This window comes from Miniopterus natalensis, chromosome 1 (genome assembly GCF_054644295.1).
Source record: "Miniopterus natalensis isolate mMinNat1 chromosome 1, mMinNat1.hap1, whole genome shotgun sequence".
Classification (NCBI taxonomy): Eukaryota; Metazoa; Chordata; class Mammalia; order Chiroptera; family Miniopteridae; genus Miniopterus; species Miniopterus natalensis.
The window spans coordinates 91,044,436-91,068,256 of NC_142081.1; the positions used below are offsets into that span (position 1 = coordinate 91,044,436).

General features: G+C 37.4%; 1 protein-coding gene across 2 annotated transcripts in view; it reads right to left on the bottom strand.

Annotated features, from left to right (window-relative positions):
* CUL2 (cullin 2) overlaps window positions 1–23,359 on the bottom strand; it is a 115,646-nt gene extending 92,287 nt beyond the window's left edge. The window contains exon 1 of one of the 2 annotated variants that reach the window (XM_016197155.2): window positions 23,319–23,359. The gene's annotated coding sequence lies outside the window, so the exon portion shown is untranslated. Of the gene's footprint in view, window positions 1–23,076; window positions 23,171–23,318 lie in introns of those variants that run through there. The other variant, XM_016197154.2, reaches the window with a different exon arrangement.
* Between the last annotated feature and the right edge of the window lie 462 nt (window positions 23,360–23,821).

Genomic DNA, 23,821 nt, shown 5'->3' on the forward strand with positions numbered 1-23,821 from the left:
CTTAGCCAAAAATCATCTGCCGTCCTGAGAAATATGCAAGAGACACTTAATAAAAAGGTTTTGGCTCCAAACTCGTAAGCTGGGGAATGAGGTGGTATGCAGGGGAATATGAGAGCACATAAGAAAATGGAAGGATTTATCTTCCCGGAGCATCAGTTTAGGTAAAAATTAGGAAGGAAATTTATAATAAAACAGCAAAGATGAATTAGAGTAGAATACACAATTCATATGAACCATTAAGGTTAAAGATTTCAAAGAAATATTAGGGTTGCTCCTTCTCAGAGTATTTCAGCCCCACTACTCTAATGAACAGCAGAACTCTAGCATGGAGCCCTTGTCTCAGCTGAATTTGACCAGCGTAGTAATGAATTAAAAGACTTTTGCCTAGCAGACAAGCTGTATTCTAGACGTTAGCTGGTACCTGGAACAAAAAGGTCCCAAAGTTACAGAAACTTGCTTAAAGAGCTAGATTCAGCCCGACTAGCGTGGCTCAGCGGTTGAGCATCGACCTAGGATCCAATCACGGTTCAATTCCCGGTCAGGGCACATGCCTGGGTTGCAGGCTCGATCCCAAGCAGGGGCCATGCAGGAGGCAGCCGATCATTTACTTTCTCTCATCACTGATGTTTCTATTTCTCTCTCCCTCTCTCCCTTCCTCTCTCTGAAGTCAATAAAGATATATTTAAAAAACAAAAAATTTTTAAAAAGCTAGATTCAAATCCTTCTCAATATCACACCAGAAGAACAAAATTAAAAGTTAATTTTAAGTGCACAAGGGAATGATTTCTGGTACGGGTCCCTTAGTTTTCCCTGATTACTGGGACTGTGAAACACCAAGCTAGTTTGTAGCCAGGCCAAACAAGGAGGACACATCTGTTCTCTGGTCTCCCACTGTGGAAAAGAGGGTAGGAAAATAATGGGGTTGGGAGGGGGGCATAAAGAGAAAGAGAAAGGGAGACAAGGGAAGGAAACCAGCTGAACACTCCCAGCGCACAACCTGAGGTGGTCCTGGGCCTTTCTTATGTCTTGGCTCTGTGAAGAAAAGAACTCAAGAGGAGTCCAAGGAACAGACTTCAAGGAAGAGAAAGAAAAGGAATGAAAGAGAATCCAAACAAAAATCCAAAAGAAGGTGTGCCACAACTCATCAGTGCTTTCCTCATTATACCAGAGACTTCACCTCCAGGCCTTAAATTTCCTGTAATAACTAGAATAAATCAGTAATCATTTAACTCTGTGGTGTGTGTGGGTGTGTGTGTGTGTGTGAGTGTGTGTGTGTGCGCGCGCGCGCACTGGGGGGTGGGACAGGAACACTGGAGAGAAGAGAGAATCTAAAGCTCTAGCTTTACATCAGGGAATTAACCTTAATCTTTTTCATCCTTATTTACCACATCCTATCCAACTGTGTTCCTGAATATTTCTTAAATCCACCCCTTCCTATGTAACCCTACATATGCTCTGGGATCAAGCCTTTAGCAGCCCTAATTTATATTAAGCTTTCATTCATAAAATAATAACTGTTAATATGTATACAGTGCTAACTATGAGCCAAGCACTATTCTAAGTGCTTTATATAAACTCATTTAATCTGATCAGGTAGGTCCTACTGTTCTTTACATTTTCTAGATAAGAAAACTAAGCCACAGAGTGATTAAGAAATGTGCTCAAGGCCACAGAGCTATTTAATGGTGGCATCAAGATTCAGACCTGTAGCCCGGCCAGGCATGGCTCAGCGGTTGAGCCTAGGATCCAGGAGATCGGGGTTCGATTCCCGGTCAGGGCACATGCCTGGCTTGTGGGCTCAATCCCCAGCTGGGGGTGTGCAGGAGGCGAGGCAGTGGATCAATGACTCTCTCAGCATTGATGTTTCTATCTCCCTCTCCCTCTCCCTCTCTCTCTGAAGTCAATAAAGATATATTTAAAAAAAAAAAAAAAAAAAAAAAAGATTCAGACCTGTGCTGGAGCCCAAGCTCTCAACTGCTATATGCAACTATACGGCCTTACTAACATTTTTAGTGAATACTTAAATATTTGCCAGGCACTATTCTAGGCTCTGAGGATACAGTAGTCAATAAACAAAGTTCTTGACCTTCAAAAAGATTTGAATATCAGATCAGGCACTCAAAGGCAAAAATAACCTACCTAAACCAAAAAGTTGAGCACATTACCCCTTTTAAAAAAATACTTTCCACTATGCACAGCATTCAGTTGAATGGCAACATGGCACATCAAGCTTCTATGATTTGACCTTAGACTAAAGCACCTCTCCAGCGCTTCTTATGGGACTCCTTAACATTGTAATCCAGTAACCTCTCTCTGCTTAGAGGTCAGTGAAGTGATTCACACACCCTGCCTTTACCTTTGTTTTCTATACTTAAAATTCTTCTATTTCCTACCTCTATCTTCCACCCATTCACCTAACTCTTACTGACATTAAGGCCTTGATCCAGTATATCTGCTTTTAAGAAACTTTACTGAGCCCACTTAAGCTAGGTAAGGTACTGTATTTTACATATTACATGAGAACTCTACGCTTACCTCTACTGTAATTTATCTGAGGGTTTCTTAAGGGTAGGGTCTATTTTGTAATTGTATACCAAAAAGTTGGTAATGTCCCCTTCACATTACTTTTCTCCCCCTATAAAAATGGGATCATATTATACACACTGCTTAAAGTTATTTTAATGGTTACAGGGATTGCCTTTTACCTTTACCCAAGTTTTGACAGAATCACTGTCACAGACTTCTCTGCTGAGATCAACAGATTTATGGTAGAATGGGTACATGTATAGTGATAATCCATTTTTAGATGAATGAAACATATGGAAGCCATGGTGAGAGAAGCACAAGCCCAGTGAAACACACTAAAAATTAACAAACCAATAGCACAAAGTATGCTGAAATTGTCTGTTAAATTCTCTGCTTGCCCAATAAGAAAGCACATATAAGGAAAAAAGGTAAGTTCCTTCATTTTATTTAAGTTGCTTAAATGATAATTTATTCATGGAGAATTCACATTAGGATGTGAAAGAGAAAAAGAAAAGGCAAAGAAAGAAACAGGACCATGACCACTGCACTCTTCTTCTCTGCCTCTCAAGCTATCAGACAACTAGGTGAGTCTTGTTCTTCATTCCTGTCCCTTACTAGAGACATCACCTGATGTCCTACACCTGATGTCCTGCCAGGACACTTCCATCCACACTCAGTTAAATTATGTCCCATTAGTATCTGGCAAAGTTCAAATCTCGTATTACCACAACCTCCTCTAGCTTTCTTCTGAGTTCCACTAGTGCAATGTTGGGATTTTTAACACTTAGATACACAGGTATTATGCCTAAGGCCCATGAGTGTTATGGGTCCTAAAAAGAAATCACTGCCTCTAAATATTTTTAAAAGGCAAAATAAAAATTCATGTTTAATTATGTTTCCAGATAACATGTCAACATTAATTATATTCTAAAATTTTTCATTTGAAAATGATTTCCAGATTAGATTTTCTCACTAGAGCACCATTTCTAAATACTGTCAATAGTAGTAAACTAATAGTTTTTAAAAATGGATTAGTAAGCTCTTTTTACATAGACATTAGCAAGGTTTTCTTCTAAAGATTTTGATAACAATTTAAGTTACATTTGCTATACATACTTATTGATGAGAGGAAACTGCAATATCATTATCATTAACTATCATTTATTAAATGCCTTCTGTATGCTTTCCATTACACACACACACACACACACACACACACACACACACACACACACACACACACACACACAGCATTACTAATGCTCAACCTTGCAAGTCAGCAAAATCTAGTCTGTAGGAAACTACTGGATAATCAGGTTTCATCAATAAACTATGCACACATACAAGAGACACAGAGGAGAAAAATAGTGAGGGAGAGACATATGAAGGGGGAATTCAACTAAAACAGACTACAAAGGCACATTAATAAATCACACTGTCATTGACCTTATTTGGATCGAGATTTAACATTTTTAAAATGCTGGTGGGATATCTGATGACTTTAAATAATTAATTTGTATAATAATTATTATAAAATGAGTCTTTTCATTATTATTATTGATTTTAGAGAGTGAGATGAAGGGAGAGAAAGAGAAACATCAATTTGTTGTTCCACTTATTTATGCATTCACTGGTTGATTCTTGTATGTACCCTGACAGGGAATTAAACCCGCAACCTTAGTGTATTGGGTTGAGGCTCTAACCAACTGAACTACCCTACCCGGCCAAGGCAAAATGAGTCTTTTTTAAAATGAGAGTCCTTCTGTGTTAGGGACACATTCTAAAATATTGATGGATGTAATGAAATGCTATCTGAGATTTGATTTAAAATTAAATAGCTTGCTTATGAATGGATAATTGTTGAGGATGAGTGACAAGTACATAAGGGTTTATGATACTATTCATTCTTTGTGTATTTTGCAATTTTCCAAAGTAAAAGGGTAAAACACCCCATCATCATTAAGTTTCATAAATTTGGGGGAAAGGAAGTACATAAAAGGATTCAGAAAGCTAAAAAGGGAGTATTAATCTAAGAGGTCTAACATTCAATCAGTATGCATTTTAAAAAATTAGAGACAATATTATTAAAAAATATACATATATGTCAACATAAGCATGTCCAAACCTACAGGGAATTTCTATAGAAATTTATTTGAGTCAAACAAAGGACATGCCTAGAAGCAAGACCTCAACAGACTGAGAAAAATGCTTCAAAAAATAACATTTTGCAGTTTCTTTTATGCATCTGAGATTAAGGAGGGAACATAAGGAAGATTATAGGAAGGTGAGAGAAAGCAAGGCAGGTATCAGAATATACTTTAAGATTGTGTGTTCTTTATGATGTACAAAGTACCAGGTATAAATACTGTCATGGAAATGTAAAGTTTAGCACAGGATATATAGTTAATAATATTGTAATAAATATGTATGGTGTCAGATGGGTACTAGACTTACTGGGGTGACCACTTCACAAGTCTAATCACTATGTTGCATACCTGAAACAAATATAACATTGTATGTCAACTGTAATTTAAAAATTACAATAATTAAAAAATTTATGTACTCTTTTGATGTTACGCATGCTTTAGAAGAAAGCGTCTGAAAGGAGGCGTTTTAAAGGTGTGTGAATCTAGATGCACAGAAACAATGGACAGGACTTGCTTAAGGTAAAGATAAGCCTTTTTACTAAACAAGTAATATGCCTGAAGCATGACTACCCACCATAACCTCCAGTTAGGAATTTGTGATCAGATGACTGTGTAAGGTTACTTTCCATAGAACCCCTTTTTTGTCCACTTATCCCAGAACTGAAGAACATGAGTTTGCCGATTTAAAAAAGGCCTACTCAGCCCTGGCCAGTGTGGCTCAGCTGGTTGAGTGTCTCCTGTGCACCAAAAGGTCGCTGGTTGGATTCCCAGTCAGAGGACATGCCCCAGTTTTGGGCTCAATCCCCACTGGGGGGTGTGCAGGAGGTGGCCACTACCTCTCCCTTCCTCTATCTCTAAAAAAAATCAATGAAAACATATTTTTTTAATAAAAGCCTACTCAGCCTGGCTGGGAGTGGCTCAGCAGTTGAGCACCGACAGAGGATCCAGGAGATCAGGGTTCAATTCCCAGTCCGGACACATGCCTGGGTTGCTGGTGCGATCCCTAGTCAGGAGCGTGCAGGAGGCAGAGGATCAATGATGACTCTCTCATCATTGATGTTTCTCTCTCTCTCTCTCTCTCTCTCTCTCTCCCCCCTTCCTCTCTCTGAAATCAATAAAGATATATTTAAAAATAAATAAATAAGGCCTACTCAATACCCAGAATTTATTATTTTAAAAATAAATAACAAGGCACTTCTCTTTGACATATTAAAACACTTGGGATAAAGATTTCCAAAAATTTCCAGAAAAGAAAAACAAGTTATAACAGACTGGAAACTGAAAAGTCTTTAGATTTCACAGTAGCAACACTGGAAGCTGGAAGGTAATATAAAGCAGTTCCTTTAAAATTCTCAGGGAAAATAACTAATCACCTAGAATTCTCTACCAAGAGTGATAGCAAATAATTTTCCAATGCAGCCTTTTTCCTCAGGAAAATAGAATAGAATGTATCCTCTATCATGAGGGAATGGAACAAACTAAAAGATTTGGGACACCAGAACAGCAGCTATGCAGATTTTAAAAACAACCTGTCCAGATAAACACAGAAGAACAAAGGGCTACAAGAGAGTTATCTCAAAGAAAAGTGAGGGGGAGGAGGGAACTAACAGACTCTCAGGTGTCAAAAACCTTTTCCTATAAAGGACTAGATGGTAATTTTAAAAAACAATTTTAATTGAATTTATTGGGGTGACATTGGCTAATAAAATTACTTAGGTTTCAGGTATACTATTCCATAATACATCATCTGTATATTGTATTGTATGTTCACCACCCCAAGCCAAGTCTCCTTCTATCACCATTTATCCCCCCATGCCTTCGCCTACCTCCCCTTAGATAGTAAATATTTTAAGCTTTGAAAGCCATTCAGTCTCTGTTATAACTACTCAGTTCTGCACTGTAGCACAAAAGCAGCCACAGACAATAAGCAAATGAATGGGTGTGGTTGTGTTCCAAAGAAACTTTACTTACCAAAACAACAAAACAAAAAAACAGGGACAGGGAAGGATTTGGCCCCATGGGCCATATTTTGTCTGGACCTTTCGCACCTCAACCCCACCATTACTTGGTATGTTTGGTCAATGAAAGGAGTTAGTAGCTCTGGTAAAAAATTTGGGGATAATTTAGGTAGATTACATTAAAATCTAAGCAAAGAATTAAGGGAAGATTTCCTAGATAAAGCACAAAAAGCCTGACCCATAAAATAACAAAATGATAAACTGGATTTCATCAAAATTAAAAACTCTGGTCTTGGAATAATACAGTAAGACAATAATGACTATATAGTAAAAGTAGTAGGTTATCACTTATAAAGCTAGTATGAAGACTAAAAGGCAAAAGTAGTAAAAATAACTATAACTATAATAATTTGTTAAGGTATACACAAAATATAAGATGTAAAATGTGACATCAAAAGCATAAAACATAGGGAGGGAAAGTAAAAAATGTAGAATGCATTCAGTCTTAAATTGTTATCAACTTAAAATAGAGTATTATAAATACAAGTTGTTATATATAAGCTTCAAGGTAACCACAAAGCAAAAACGTGTAGCAGATACACAAAAGATAAAGGACTCTAAGCATACCACTAAAGAAAGTCATCAAACCACAAAGGAAGAGAGTAAAAAAAGAAGAGACAGAAAGTACAAAAGAGCCAGAAAATAATAAACAAAATGGCAGTAAGTACATACCTATCAATAATTCTTTAAATGTAAGTGGACTAAATTCTCCAATCCAAAGATATAGAGTGGCTGAATGGAGTAAAAAAAACCCAAAACACAAGACATCTATACACTGCCTACAAAAGAGTCACTTCGGATGTAAGGACATACACAGACTGAAAGTAAAGGGAGGAAAAAGATATTCCATGCAAACAGAATCCAAAAGAAAGCTGTGGTAGCTATACCTGCATCAGAAAAAAAATTAACTTTAAAAGGAAGACTGTAATAAGAGACAAAGAAGAGGTCCGGATAATAAAGGGGTCAATCCAAGAAGAGAATATCATATTTGTAATTACTTATTCACCCAACATAGAAATGTCTAAATATATAAAGCAAATATCAACAGAGCTAAAGGAAGAAATGGACAGCAATATAATAATAGAAGGGGACTTTAGTATCCCACTTCCATCAACGAATAGATCACCCAGACAGAAAATCATAAGGAAATATCAGCCTTAAACAACACATTAGATCAGATAAACTTAACAGATATATACAGAACATTCCACCCAAAAGCAACAAAATACATATTCTTCTCAAATGCACACAGAACATTCTCCAGGATAGACCATATGTTAGGCCACAAAATAAGTCTTAATAAAACTTGAGAAAATTGAAATCATATCAAGCATCTTCTCTAACCATAATGGTATAAAACTAGAAATGAATTACAAAAGGAAAACTGAACCACAAATACAGGGTTGGCAAAAGTAGGTTTATAGTTGTGAGCATGCAAAACACAGAGTTTATCCTTTTGAGTTAATAAAGCTATTGTAATAATCATAACCTGCATGTCATTTTAAATATGAACAACTGTAAACCTACTTTTGCCCATCCATGTATGTGGAGATTAAACAATATACTACTGAACTACCAATGGGTCAAAGAAATAAAAAATATTTCAAACTACCTTGTGACCAATAAAAATGGAAATCCAACATCCCAAAACTTATGGGATGCAGCAAGAACAGTGCTAAGAAGGAAAAAATGCCTACATCAAGAAACAAAAAATTTTTAAATAAACAACCTAACTTCAAACCTCAAGGAACTGAAAAAAAAGAACAAACAAAGCCCAAAGTTAGTACAAGAAAGGAAATAAAGTTCAGAGTAGAAATAAATTAAATAGAGACTTAAAAGACAATAGAAAAGATCAATGAAACTAAGAGCCAGTTCTTTGAAAAAATAAAACTGACAAACCTTTTGCTTGACTCACCAAGAACAAAAGAGCAAGAACGCAAATAAAATCAGAAATAGAGGAGGAGACATTACAACTGATAGCACAGAAAATACAAAGGGTCATAGAAGACTACTATAACCAATTTTAACAACATGTAAGAAATGGATAAATTCCTAGAAACATACAACCCACCAAGACTGACTCATTAAGAAACAGAAAATATAAACAGAATGATTACTAAAGAGATCGCATCATTATCAAAAACCTCCCAACAAATAAAATTCCACACCAGATGGCTTCACTGGTGAATTCTATCAAACATTCAAATAAAAATACCAATCCTCCTCAAACTCTTCCAAAAAACAGAAGAGGAATGAACACTTCCACACACATTTTATAAGGCCAGCACTACCCTGATACCAAAACCAGACAAGGATGCCACAAGAACAGACAATTATAGGCCAATATCTCCAATAAACAGATGCAAAAATCCTCAACAAAATATTAGCAAACCAGATTCAACAATACATTAAAAGGATCATATACCATGATCAAGTGGGATTTATTCCAGGGATACTACGGTGGTACAGCATGCACAAATCCATCAATGTAATACACCACATTAACAAAAGGATGGATAAAAATCAAATAATCATCTCAGTAGATGCAGAACAAGCATGACAAAATTCAACATTCTTTTATGATAACAACTCTGAACAAAGTGGGTATAGAGGGAACATACCTCAACATAATAAGGCCATATATGACAAACCACATTCATATCCTACACTTTCATTACTACTTTTCAACATAATATTGGAAATCCTAGCCAGAACAATTAGGCAAGAAAAATAAGTAAAAGGCATCAAAATCAGAAAGGGAGAAGTAAAACTGTCACTATTTGTAGATGATACGATATTATACACAAAAAGTCCTAAAGACTCCACCAAAAAACTGTTAGAATAAAGTTGCATAATACAAAATCAATATGCAAAACAGTCACATTTTTATACATTAATAATGAACTATCAGAAAGAGAAATAAAGACAACAATCCTATTTATAACTGCATCACAAAGAATGAAACACCTAGAAATAAATTTAAGCAAGAAGGTGAAAGGTAAGCACATAAAATTATAAAACATTAATGAAAAAAATTGAAGACAAATAAATGGAAAGATATTTCATGTTCATGAATTAAAATTAATATTTTAAGATGTCCATACTAGTCAAAGCAATATAAAGATTCAATGCAATCCCTATCAAAATTGCAAAGGCATTTTTCACAGAAATAGAAAAAAAAAATGTCAAAATTTGTACAGAACAAAACAAAAAACAAACTAACTCACAGACACAGAAAACAGACTGGTGTTGCCAGAGGCGGAGGGTGGAGGTTGGCAAAATAGGTGAAGGATGTCAAAAGGTACAAACTTCCAGTCATAAAATATTCATAGGGATGTAATGTACAGTATGGTAACTATACTTAATGATACTATATTGCACATTTGGAAGTTGCTAAGAAAATAACCTTTAAATTTCTTATTTTAAGAAAAGAGTTTATAATTATATATGGTGATGGATGTTAACTAGACATTCTGTGATGATCTGGAAATATATACAAAAACTAAATTCATCATGTTGTACACCTGAAACTAGTAACATTGTATGTCAATTCCATCTCAATAAAAAAAAAAGAAAATGAAAGACAAGCCACAGGCTGGGAGAAAAGGTACTCAGAATAAATAAAAAACACTGAAAGCTCAATAATAAGAAAACATACAACCAAACAAACAAATGGCGAAAACACAAAAAACCCAAACAGAATTCAGGTATAATGATGGCAAATAAGCACATAAAAGATACCCAGTATCATTAGTCATTAGGGAAATGCGAATTAAAACCTCAACAAAATACCACTACACACTTATTAGAAAGGCTAAAAAAAAGCTAACAGTATCAAATGCTGATGAGGACACAAACAGCTGAAATTCTCATTTGCTACAGGTAGAAATTTAAAGTGAAATAAACACCTAGGCAGTTTCTACTACAGTTAAACATACACCTTCCATGTGACCCAGCAATCCCACATTTATACATGAAAAATTATATATATTTACAAAAAAACCTAAACACAAATCTTTAGAGCACCTTTATTCATAACTGCCAAAAAGTGGAAGCAATACAAATGCCCATCAACCAATGACTAGAAAAATAAAATGCAGTGCATTCACATAATGGTATACTATTATTCAGCAATAAAATGGAACAAATTACCGATACATGGACAACAGATGAGTCTCAAAATCATTATGCAAGTGAAAGAAGACAGACTCATTAGGCTACATATTATATTATGCAATATATATGACACTTTGTAAAAGGCAAAGATATAGGAATATACATGGTTATCAAAGGCTCAGGATGAACTATAAGCCATCAGAGACTTTTGGGATGATAAAATATTCTAGCCCTGGCTGGGTGACTCAGTTAGTTGAAGCAACATCCCATACATCAAAGGGTTTCGGGTTCGATTTCCAGTGGGGGCACATACCTGGGTTGTGGGTTCAATCCCCAGTCAGGATGCATATAGGAGGTTGGCTATCGATTTACCCCCACTCTACCCCTATCTCTTCCTCCCCCTCTAAAATAAATAAAAGCAAATCCTCGGGTGAGGATTAAATATATATATTGATTGTGGTGGTGGTTACACTACCTAAAAAAATTTGACAAGCACTGGCCAGGTAGCTCTGTTGGTTGGAGTATCGTCCTATACACGTAAAAGTTGCAGGTTCAATTCTGGTCTGGGCATGTATGGGAGGCAACCAATTGATGTTTCTCTCTCACACTGGTGTTTCTCAATCTCTCTCTCCCTTCCTCTATCTCTAAAATCAATTTAAAAAACAAACAAACATATCCTCCGGCCCGGCCGGGCGTGGCTCAGCGGTTGAGCGTTGACCTAGGATCCAGGTGATCGGGGTTCGATTCCCGGTCAGGGCACATGCCCAGGTTGTGGGCTCAATCAATGACTCTCTCATCAATGATGTTTCTGTCTCTCTCTCTCCCCCTCCTTTCCTCTCTCTGAAATCAATAAAGATATATTAAAAAAAAAAAACATATCCCTGGGTGAGGATTTAAAAATATTTTTTTGCAAAATTCAAAGAACTATATCTTTTTTAGGGTGAATTTTACTGTGTGTAAGTTACACCTCAACAAACGTAACCCCTCAAAATGCAACATGTCCATCCTTTTCCAGTATTCTACAAATCAGTGATGACATTGTCATCCACACTTCACTCAAGCTAGAAATTTTATTAATCATTCTTTATTTCATACTCTCCTCTACAAATCAATCCAATCAATCAAGTTCCGTCAACTCTACATTCAAACCATTTCTTCTTCTTCCTTTTTTAATCTCACTTGAGGATATGTTTACTGATTTTCAGAGTGAGGAAGCAAGAGAAAAAGATGGATGTGAGAGAGAAAAAACCATCAGAATTTCATTCATTTCTCAGTAGAAACACTACAAGCCAGAAGAGAATGGAACCAAATATTCAGACATCTGAAAGAGAGAAATTTTGAGCCACAAATAATATATCCAGCAAAATTATTCTTTTAAATATGAAGGAGAGCCCCAGCCAGTTTGGCTCAGTGGTTAGTGTCAGCCTGTGAACTGAAGGGTCCTGGGTTCACCAAAAAACTTACAGCATAAACAAGGAAAATTTGTGACAACAAAACCATATAAGGGGGGGGGAAGTAAACTGACAAAGGAGGATGAACATCAGATGCACTCAAAAGAAAAAAAATTATTGTATATATGCAACTTTATTTTTTATAAATCTAATGGTATCCACACACAAAAATCCCCAAACCAGGACACACAGCTTCAAAAAAGACACAAAGGCAAGAAATATAAAGCACCACCAAACAAAAACAACAGATGGAATTACAAAGGAAAAGAATCAACAGAGGCACAGAACTACCAGAAAAGATAAAATGGCTATAGGAAATCCTCATACATCAATAATTACCCTAAATGTAAATCACCTGAATTCACCAATAAAGAGGCACAGAGTAGTAGAGTGGATCAAAAAACAAAACCCAACCATGTGCTGTCTACAGGAGACACATATAAGCTGCAAAGACAAAGGTAGGTTCAAAGCAAAAGGGTAGAAAATGATTCTCCAAACAAGTAATATCCACCGAAAAGCAGGTGTAGCCATACTTATATCTGAAAAAATATATTTCAACACAACAAAGATAACAAGAGACAAAGATGGACACTTTATAATGATAAAGGGGACACTACATCAAGAAAACATAACACTTCTTAATATATATGCACTCAACCAGGGAACACTGAAATATAAAGCAACTACTCACAGAAGTAAAGGGAGAAACAGATCAAAACACAATCATAGTTGAGGACCTTAATATTCCATTGACAGCTCTAGACAGATCAACCAAAAAGAAAACCAATAAATGAAACCCTAGACCAAAAGGACATAATTGAAATTTACAGAGCCCTTCATCCCAGAACATCAGATTATACATTCTTCTCCAGTGCACATGGAACATTCTCAAGGATACACCATATGTTGGGTCACAGGACTAGCATGATCAAATTCAAGAAGACTGAAATTATACCGAGCATATTCCCAAGCACAGTGTCTTGAAATTAGAAGTCAACTGCAAAAAGGAAGTAAAGAAACCCACAAATACGTGGAGATTAAACAACATACTACTAAAAAATGACTGAGTCAAAGAAGAAATAAAAGATGAGATCAAAACATAAATAGAGGAAAATGACAATACAACACATCAAAACTTCTGGGATGCAGTAAAAGCAGTAATAAGAGGGAAGTTTATAACATTTCAGGCCTATCTCAAGAAACAAGAGAAATCCCAAGGAAATAACCTAACATCACATCTTAAAGAACCAGGAAGAGAAGATCAAAAGGAACCTAAAGTCAGCAGAAGAAAGGAAATCAAAAAGTTAGAGAACTGAATAAAACAAAGAACAAAAAGACTATATAAAAAAATTAATAAAACAAAGAGCTCGTTCTTTGAAAAGATTAATAAAATTGACAAATCCCTAGCTAGACTCACTAAGGAAAAAAAGGAAAAGACCTATATAAACAAAATCACAAATAAGAGAGAAGTCACCACAGACATCACAGATATACAAAGGATCATACTAGAATATTATGAAAGACTATATGCCACCAAATTCAATAACCTAAAAGAAATAGATAAGTTCCTAGAATTATATAACCTTCCTAGATTAAATCATGAAAAATTGGAAAATCTAAATAGACAGATCAGCAGCAAGGAAATTGAAACAACCATCAAAAACCTCCCAAGCCCTAGCCCATTTGGCTCAGTGGTTAAAGCGTCGGCCTACAGACTGAAGAGTCCTTAATTTGATTCCGGCCAAGGGCATGTGCCTTGGTTACAGGCTAAATCCCCAGCCCCCATGGGCCCAAGTGCGGGAGGCAACCAATCGATGTGTCTTTCTCACATTGATGTTCCTCGCTCCCCCCCCCCCCCCCGCTCTCTCTCTGAAAAAACAATGGGAAAAATATCCTCAGATAAGGATTTAAAAAAACAAACAAAAAGAAAACTCCCACGCCCATTCGGGCGTGGCTCAGCGGTTGAGCATCGACCTAGGATCCAAGCGATGGAGGTTCCGTTCCGGGTCAGGGCACGGGCCCGGGTTGCGGGCTGCAGCCGATCAGTGACTCTCATCACTGATGTTTCTCTCTCTCTCTCTCCCTCTCCCTTCCTCTCTCTGAAATCAATAAAGATATATTTTAAAAAAATAAGAAAACTCCCAGAAGTCCAGGACCAGATGGCTTTACCAGTGAATTCTACCAAACTTCAAAGAAGATTTGATACCTATCCTTCTCCAACTCTTTCAAAAAATTGAAGAAGAGGCAATACTTCCTAACACATTTTATGAGGCCAATATAACCTTGATACCAAAACCTGGGAAGGATAACATAAAAGAAAACTACAGACCAATATCTCTGATTAATACAGATGCAAAAATCCTAAAAATACTAGCAAATTGAGTACAGCAGTACATCAAAAAAATAATACATCATGATCAAGTGAGATTCATTCCAGGGACACAAGGATGGTTGAACATATGTAAACCAATCAATGTAATACACCACATTAACAAAAGAAAGGATAAAAATCATATGATCTTATCAACAGATTCAGAAAAAGCATTTGATAAGCTAAAACATCCATTTATGATTAAAACACACAATAACACAGGAATAGAAGGAAAGTATCTTAACATAAAAAAGGCCACATTTGATAAACCCTCACTATGATATTGAGTAATATCATACTCAATAGTGAAAAACTGAAAGCTTTTCCTCTAAAATCAGGAACAAGACAAGGATGTTTACTCTCAACACTCTTATTCAACATAGTTCTGGAAGTCCTAGCCAGAGCAAAAGGCAAGAGAAAGAAATAAAAGGCATTCAAATAGGGAAGGAAGAAGTAAAACTGTCACTTTTTGCAGACAACATGATTCTGCACATAGAAAAGCCTAAAGACTCCACCAAAAACTATTAGAAACAATAAACAAATACAGTAAAGTTGCAGGATACAAAATCAATGTACAAAAATTCACTGCCTTCCTGTATACTAACAACAAAACTTCAGAAAGAGAAATGAAAAAAACAATTCCTTTTGCAACTGCAACCAAAAGAATAAAATATCTAGGAATAAAATTAACAAAAAACGTGAAAGGCCTATATACTGAAAGTACAAAGCATTATTAAAAGAGATTTAAAAAGATACAACAAATGAAAAAATATCCCATATTCATGGATTGGAAGAATCAACATAGTTAAAATGGCCATATTACCAAAAGCAATATACAGATTTAATACAATCCCCATCAAAATACCAAAGTCATGCCCAGCCCGAGTAGCTCAGTGGTTGAGCATCAACCTATGATCCAGGACATGGAAATTTGATTCCCACTCAGGGCACATGCCCTGATTGAGGGCTTGATCCCCGCAGGTGGCGTGCAGGAGGCAGCTAATCAATGACTCTCTCTCATTACTGATGTTTCTAATTCTCTCTCCCTCTCCCTTCTTCTCTAAAATCAATAAAAATATAGTTTTTAAAAATACCAATGTCATTTGTTAAAGAAATAGAACAAGAAATCATCAGATTTGTATGGAACCACAAAAGACCTCAAATAGCCAAAGCAATCCTGAGAAAAAGAAGCTGGAGGTATCTCGCTACCTGACTTCAAATTATACTAAAGAGCTATGATCATCAAAACAGCATGGTTTTGGCACAGTAACAGACACACAGATCAGTGGAACAGAATAGAGCCCAGATATAAAACCACATGTATATGGGCAGATAATTTTCAAAAAAGGAGCCAGAAATACACAATGGAGTAAAGATAGTCTCTTCAATAAACGGTGCTATGGAAACTGGAAAGTCACAAGCAAAAGAATGAAACTGCATTACAGTTTGTCCCCATGTACAAAAATTAACTCAAAATGGACCAACAACCTAAATGTGAGACCCAAAACCATAAGTTACGTAGAAGAAAACATAGGTACCAAACTTATGGACCTTGGTCATACAGAACATTTTACATGAACTTCACCCCAAAAGCAAGGGAAGTAAAGTCAAAAATAAATGAATGGGCCTGGCTGGGTGTGGCTTGGTGGTTGAGCATTGACCTAGGATCCAGGCGATCGGGGTTCAATTCCCGGTCAGGGCACATGCCCGGGTGCGGGCTCAATCCCCAGTTAGGGGTGTGCAGGAGGCAGCCGATCAATGACTCTCTCATCATTGATGTTTCTATCTCTCTCTCCCCCTCTCCTTTCCTCTCTCTGAAATCAATAAACATAAAAAAATAAAAATAAAAATAAAAATAAAAATGAATGGTACTATATCAAAGTAAAAGCTTCTGCACAGCAAAAGAAACTGACAACAAAACAAACAGGCAGCCAACCAGATGGGAAATCATATTTGCAAACAGTAGCTCCAACAAAGGATTAATTTCCAGAATATATAAAGGACTCATAAAACTCACACCTAACAAACAACACAATCAAAAAGTGGACAGAGGACCTGAACAGACACCTCTCCCAAGACGACATAAGAACAGCCAATAGCTTTTTGAAAAGATGTTCAACCTCACTAGCAATTAAGGATTTGCAAATCAAAACTGCAATGAGGGACCACCTCACACCTGTTAGAATGCGTATATCAACAAGATAAGCAATAACAAGTATTGGAGAGGTGTGGAGAAAAGGGAACCCTCATTCACTGCTGGTGGGTACAAAAACTATGGAAAGCAGTCTGGTGATTCCTCAAAAAATTAAGAATAGAGCTACCATACTACCCAGCAATCTCTCTCCTGGATATATACCTGAAAAATTCAAAAACGTGTATTAGCAAAGATATATGCATCCCTATGTTCACTGCAGCATTATTCACTGTGGCCAAGACATGGAAACAACCAAAGTGTCCTGTGATAGAGGGCTAGATAGGGAAGATGTGGTACATCTACACAACAGAATACTACTCCACCATAAGAAAGGCTGAAATACTCACATTTGCCACAACATGGATGGACCTTGAGAATATTATGCTAAGTGAAGTCAGTCAGTCAGAAAAAGCTAAGAACCATATAATTTCACTCACATGTGGGATATAAAACTGAAACTTGTGGACACAAATAGCAGTGTGGCGGTTGCCAGAGGGAAGGGGGTGGGGGTTAAAGAGAGTCTTAATATATGGTGACAGGAGAAGGTATGACTTTGAGTGTTGGGCCCCACAGAGCAATATACAGATCTTGTAACACAGAACTCCACACCTGAAACTTATATATTCATATTAACCATTAAATTTAATATAAATAAATAAATAAATAAATAAATAAATAAATAAATAAATATTTTCCAATAGAAGGAACCTGACCTCCCTGGAGAAATGATTGATTCCAGAGTTACAGCAGAGAAAATACAAGATCCTAAAAAGAAGATGTAGCATTAGAAAAGATAAAGAGCTGACCTGATGTCACAGCTGGAACAATATGTGCAACAAAATAATGACAGTATTAGATTATAAACCATAGAATAAAACAAACATATGTAATTCAATACTGATATAAACAAATTCCTGAATAAATAAATGCAGCAAGAGGAATTCTTCCCTTATAGAAGAATTCCAATTAATAAATATAGAAAGAAATGACAAAAATATAAAATCAGGGAAACCCCAGTATAATACTTACACGCAAGATCTACCAAAGAATGCTGCAATGAGTGGGCAAAAGTTTGAGAACAAGATATCTGAATAGTTTCAAAGAATCTCCCCAAGATAGCTAGTATTTATAAAGAGAAAAATAATAACTTTACAAGTAAAGAAATATGACACGACCTTAACCAAATGAGGGATAACATCTCTAACGGGATTTACTGACATCCTGTACCCGGTGAGAATGATGCACTCACTAACTAGGATGCAACATCACTTCTGTAGTATTTTTTCCAAAAATGCATAACCTCAATTTAATAATGAGACAACATCAGACAAACTCAAATTGAGAGAAATTCTATAAAATAACCGATCACACTCATCACAAGCGTGAAGGTAATAAAACCCAAGATTGTCACGATCAGGAGAAACTAGGGAGACACAACTAAATGCCATGTCTGATCCTGGCTCAATCATGAAACAGAAAAAAGACATTAGTGGAAAAACTGGTGAGATTCAAATAAGGTCTATAATTTAGTTAATAGTATTGTGCCAATGTTTAATTTCCTGGTTCTGATCATTATGTTCTGGTTATATAACATTAAGGAAAGCTGGGTGAAGGGTATACCTGAGCTCTCTGTACCATTTATTGCAACTTCTCTGTAAGTGTAAAATTATTCCCCCCAATTTTTTTAATGTTTTTAAGTATCCTATACTTTTTCTCCTTCAACTAAATTAAAACAAAGTTGAGAAATTCAAGAAATATTTATACAGGATAAACCCAACATTTCATTATTTGAAAAGCAACCTATATTAGAACAAGACTTAAGTCATTGAGTTAATAGATATTTAAGTATTTCCTATATTCCAGACCTCTACCAGGTGCTAGAAATGTTGGCCTCGGGAAGCTAACAGCTGATAAAAGAAACCAAAATGATAAACTGTCAACCTGATTGATGAAAAATTTTGACATACACAAAGATTATAATCTAATGATTAAATAACAACAGTAACACCATTTTAATGTTAAAGTATATAAATGAAAATACTTTGGATAACTAAATCTTCAAATAGGACACTAACACCTATAAATTTATAGAGTTTAATTATATAAGCCTAACAAACTCACTACACATATTTCACACAGTGATCTTACATGTAATGATTAGTGTCTAATGCTTCAGAAAGTACTATTAAGTATTTTCTATCAAAGATTATATTTCTCCAATGTAAAAACTAGCTGCATACATTAATCTCAGGCAATAAAGAATGAAAGAGAGCTAATAATAATAAAAATAACCACACACAAAAATCAAACTAAACAGTTCTTAAATCAAGAACAATCTCAGAAAAAAACAGGTATATCAATTTACATAGACTGTATCTGGCTAAAGACAGCTAACTGAAAATCAAAATGTCATCCAACATAGAAAGTATTATAAAGAGAGTGGAGAACACAATGAGTCTGGATTTTTAATTCTTCAATGTAATAATGCTTAAAGCAACTTAATAGAAAATATTCCATCTCCCCTCCTCCAGGTGACTCAATCAGCAGGGTTCAACTGCATCCCAAAAGTTGTTACAGATGCTAACATCATGATCTTAACACTACTTGTTTCAAAAATTTTAAGAATCAAAAGAACTGCATGGGCAAGCATGGCTCAGTGGCTGGGCATCAACCTATGAACCAGGAGGTCTCAGTTCGATTCCCGGTAAGGGCACATGCCTGCCTGGGTTTTGGGCTCAATCCCTGGTGGAGGACGTGGAGGAAGCAGCCAATCAATGACTCTCACCACTGACGTTTCTATTTCTCTCTGCCTCTGTCTTCCTTTCTCTGAAATCAATAACATATTAAAAAAAAAAAAAAAAGAACTGTATGGTTCCAGTACCTCCAATAGGCCTTTATAAATCACAGTAGTAACACAGGATGAATCTATATATTAAAGATAGTAAAACAAGGATTATGCTAAGAAAAACATTACTGTTAAGATTCATACCCAGGCAAGGAGCCAGATCTCTCTGAACAGATAGTGTGATTAACTGATTACTGAGAGAGAATTCGGTCATACATCTCAAGGATCAATAACTTGTTATAAATCTCATGGTAACATTCCAAATCTTTGCTTGTTTTTCCAAGACTTAACATTAGCCAGTCAAAAATCTTTAAAATATGAAGATTCAAGGCCTTATCCTATCATCAATTTACTTATTTGACTGACATTACATATATGAAAACACTGCTTTCAATAATAATCAAATATTTTTCCAGCATATAAAGAAGACAGGCTGCCCGGCCGGGAGTGGCTCAGTGGTTGAGAGTCGACCTGGGATCCAGGCGATCAGGGTTCAATTCCTGGTCAGGGCACATGCTCGGGTTGTAGCCTTGACCAATGACTCTCTCATCATTGATGTTTCTATCTCTCTCTCTCCCTCTCCTTTCCTCTCTCTGAAATCAATAAAGATACATTTAAAAAAAAAAAAAAAGAGGACAGGCAATAAGGGGCACAAAAGAAACAATGCAAACTTTTGTAAAGACTCACAAAAAAGCTCTTTACACAACTCCACATTTGTAGGTCCAAAACTCAGAGAGCAAGAACCAAGTGGGAAAATGCTGCTGTGTCCCTTGACTTTCTCCTCTGCTTTCTACATTCATTCCTTAGGTGGTCCCATCCTGTTTCATAACTTTTAAATACTATTTAATACTCTTTAAAAAAATACAAGGTGTCAAAGCAGGTGAAATATGCTACCACTTTTGCAAAGTTGGAAGAATATTTTCATATTTGTTTATATGTGCATGAAATATATCTTTTGAAATATATGTAAGAAAAAGCTAACACTGGCTCAAAGCAAAACTGGTGATGGGAAACAAAAAATGGGGGAGATTTTCATTTTATATCCCATCAAACATTTTAAATTTTGAATCATGTAAATGTAGTTTTTATTCAAAACATAAATAACCCAACAGATAAATGCTGATGACTCCCATCTCTTTCTCTCCTCACCAAAATTTAAGTCCCATGAAGGCAGAGATTTTTGTCTATTTTCTCACTACTATATCCCCACTGCCTGGTCCATTGCTGGTGCTTGAAAAGCAATCGTTGAATGAACGACTCCTTAACCTCGCCACTAAATTCCAGACCTGTATATCCAATTGCCTACTTCTAACCTCCACTTGAACATCTAATAGTTCCTACTTAGTATGTCCAATCCTACCTTATCCTCTCACTTAACGTGCTTCTCTCACTTCTTCCCCATCTCAATTCATGGCACCACCATCCTCCAGTTGAAGCCCAAAACCTAGGAATCACAGGACCTAACGAACTGCACTTCCATCCAAACCACAAATTCAATAACTACCTTTAACTCCAAAATGTATCTCAAAACCTTTTTTACTTGTCTCTAACACTCCAGTCATTACTCAGCCTGCCACAGCCTTCTCAGTCTCCCTGCTTCCTTTTTCTTCTCATCGCATCTCCTCCACAGTCAGATTGTAAATCAGGCCTTATCACTACCAGTGTAGCAAAAACTCCAACAGCTTTTCAATGTACTTTAAAAATAAAAGCCAAAGGCCTTTGGACAATAAGACCTCACATGATCTGGCCCCTAGCTGTGACCTTACTTCTTATCTTTCACAAGGGCCTTCACTGAGCTTCTTTCAGTTTGCTGAACCCAAGCTTGATACTACCTCTGGGCATTTCCATTTGTTGTTCCTTCAGACAGAAACACTTCAGTCAGATTTCCAAAGGTTAAATCCCTCTCACTTTTCATGTATCAAGTCAAAGGTCATCTCAGACAGGGCTTTCCTGACCACAGCACTGGAAGTAGTCTCCCAGTCACTACCACAACTCCCTATTTTATTTCCTTTATAACACTTATGATTCTCTGAAATTATTTGTATTTCTCATTTATTGTCTTTCCCTCCCTTCCTACCACCAGAACTGAAACTCCAGGAGGGCAGAAATTTCAGTGTCATGCTTGGCATAAGAACCAGGTGCTTAATAAATATTTAACTGATAGATAAGGCAAAACTGACTTTAAAGAAGATCCACATTTAATTTAGGCTGGTGAGCATAAAAGATGTGGAAAAACTAACTTCACACATAAAACATGGAAAATCACCACAGGGCAGAGGGTATTCAGATGCATGTGAACACTGAAACACATAGAAAAGGTATTTTTCACACTATGTGCATGTACACTGTAGAAATGTTCCTGCTACTTGTAAACAAGATCCGGAAAAAAAAAAAAATTTAAAGAGGATAACTCAAAACACTGTGTACATCTGTTATTTTATCTGTGACTCTTTTGGAAAGGTCTTCCAAACATTGTATTTGGGCAAAAGGGACAAGATATAGCCTATTTCCTCACTTGTCTGTTTTGGAAAGGAGTGTAAAATTCTGAAGGGTAATGGGACAGTCTTTTGAGTGTTTTTAAATGTCTTAGTCAGTAGTCAATCAGGACAAAGTGATTACTTCCTATAGTTTACTATGATTGTAGGTTTGGGGCAGGTCTAGTTAAAAGATTTTTATAGTGTAAAGTCAAAGAGTCTATAGCGAATGTTAACAGTTTATATCTTATCATCTTCAAAATTTAAACTTCCAACATAGGGCCCTTCAACTGATAATAGTAATCAATGGGGGAAAGGAGAAGATTTAACAATAGCAAGTCTGCAATTCACAGATGTTTTATTTACATGCAGGTATTTGTGAGGTGGCAGGGAATGGTCCAGGCTCCCTAGTGTGTAAGTGCTCTAAAGAGAGCCTAAAGATCTTACTTCACCAGACCCTAACTGTTGAAACAAGCTAGCATGTATGTAGGCTACTCCTCCCAATAGCTATCAATCTTCGTTGTCTGCGGAAACAAAAGTGAAAATACTCGTGGTAAGGATGTAAGAGATTGACGCAGCCCCCCACCCCAAATAACACAAGAGTTGTGTATCCCGGTGAGCACGTAAATAAGCAGAAGAGTACACGCACTCTCACCTTCCTTCGGAGGAAAATGGGGCCGAGGGAGGGGCGGCCAAGGCCAGGTTGTGAAGGCCAGGGACCAAGTCCAGGTAGTGGCCGGACTTAGGGAACAGCGCTCTAGGGAACGGGTAACACTTACAGGACGTAATCTTCCATGGCCACCCGCTTTCCCCCTCTCCCCTTCCCCCTCCTCGCCCCCAACTCCTTTCCTCCGCCCCATCCCCGCCACCCATCAACGGGGAAGGGAAGTTTCCCGGCGTCTGCAGTCGGCTCCCGGACCCTCAGCGGGCTTACCTTCTGCAGAAGCGGGACAAGGGGCAGGGGACAAGGGGAGGGGAGGCAGCCCGAAGGAATGAAGGACGAAGCCCCGTCGAGGAGGGTGGGCGGCGGCGGTGGCGGCTGTCACTCGCGTTCCCCAGCTCACAGCGCTGCCATTACTGTGCCCGAGGCCGCCTCCCAGGCCGGCCGCCGCCACCCGCCCTGGAGACATAGGGGGTGCGCTGCAAAGCCTGGGAGCCCGCGCGCCCCACGCTCACCTGCCGCCGCGCGGAGACACAGAGATGCCCGGGCCGGACTGGGGCAGAGGGGAGGGGTGGAGGGGACAACGACGGGCTGGTTAGGGAACCGTGAAACGACCGTCCTCCTGAGGGCCCTGCTTTGCCAACACACACCCTGTGCTCTCCCTCTTCCGCTGCCGCCAAATCCCCCCTCGGAGCGCAATGGTAGAGTCCACGTTACGGCAAGCGCAGAGAGCCTGCTTTAGTGCAATTGCGGAAACCCACGGAAATCCTAGTCCGGAGGGACTGGGTGAGATGCACCGTTGGCTGAGCGCTACAGGCTCGGAACCCACCAAGTTTGGCTTTGACATACTAATAACAATATATCGGAAAGGTGTTTTCAACAGAAGTATTTTCCTTTGAGTTGCTTCAGACCTGTGTGAATATTCTCGGGCACCACCGTTTCCTTGCCACACAGTTCCACGGGCTTTTCACTTGATCTTAGCCAAAAGGCCGAGACGCGATCCCACAGGCTTTTCAAA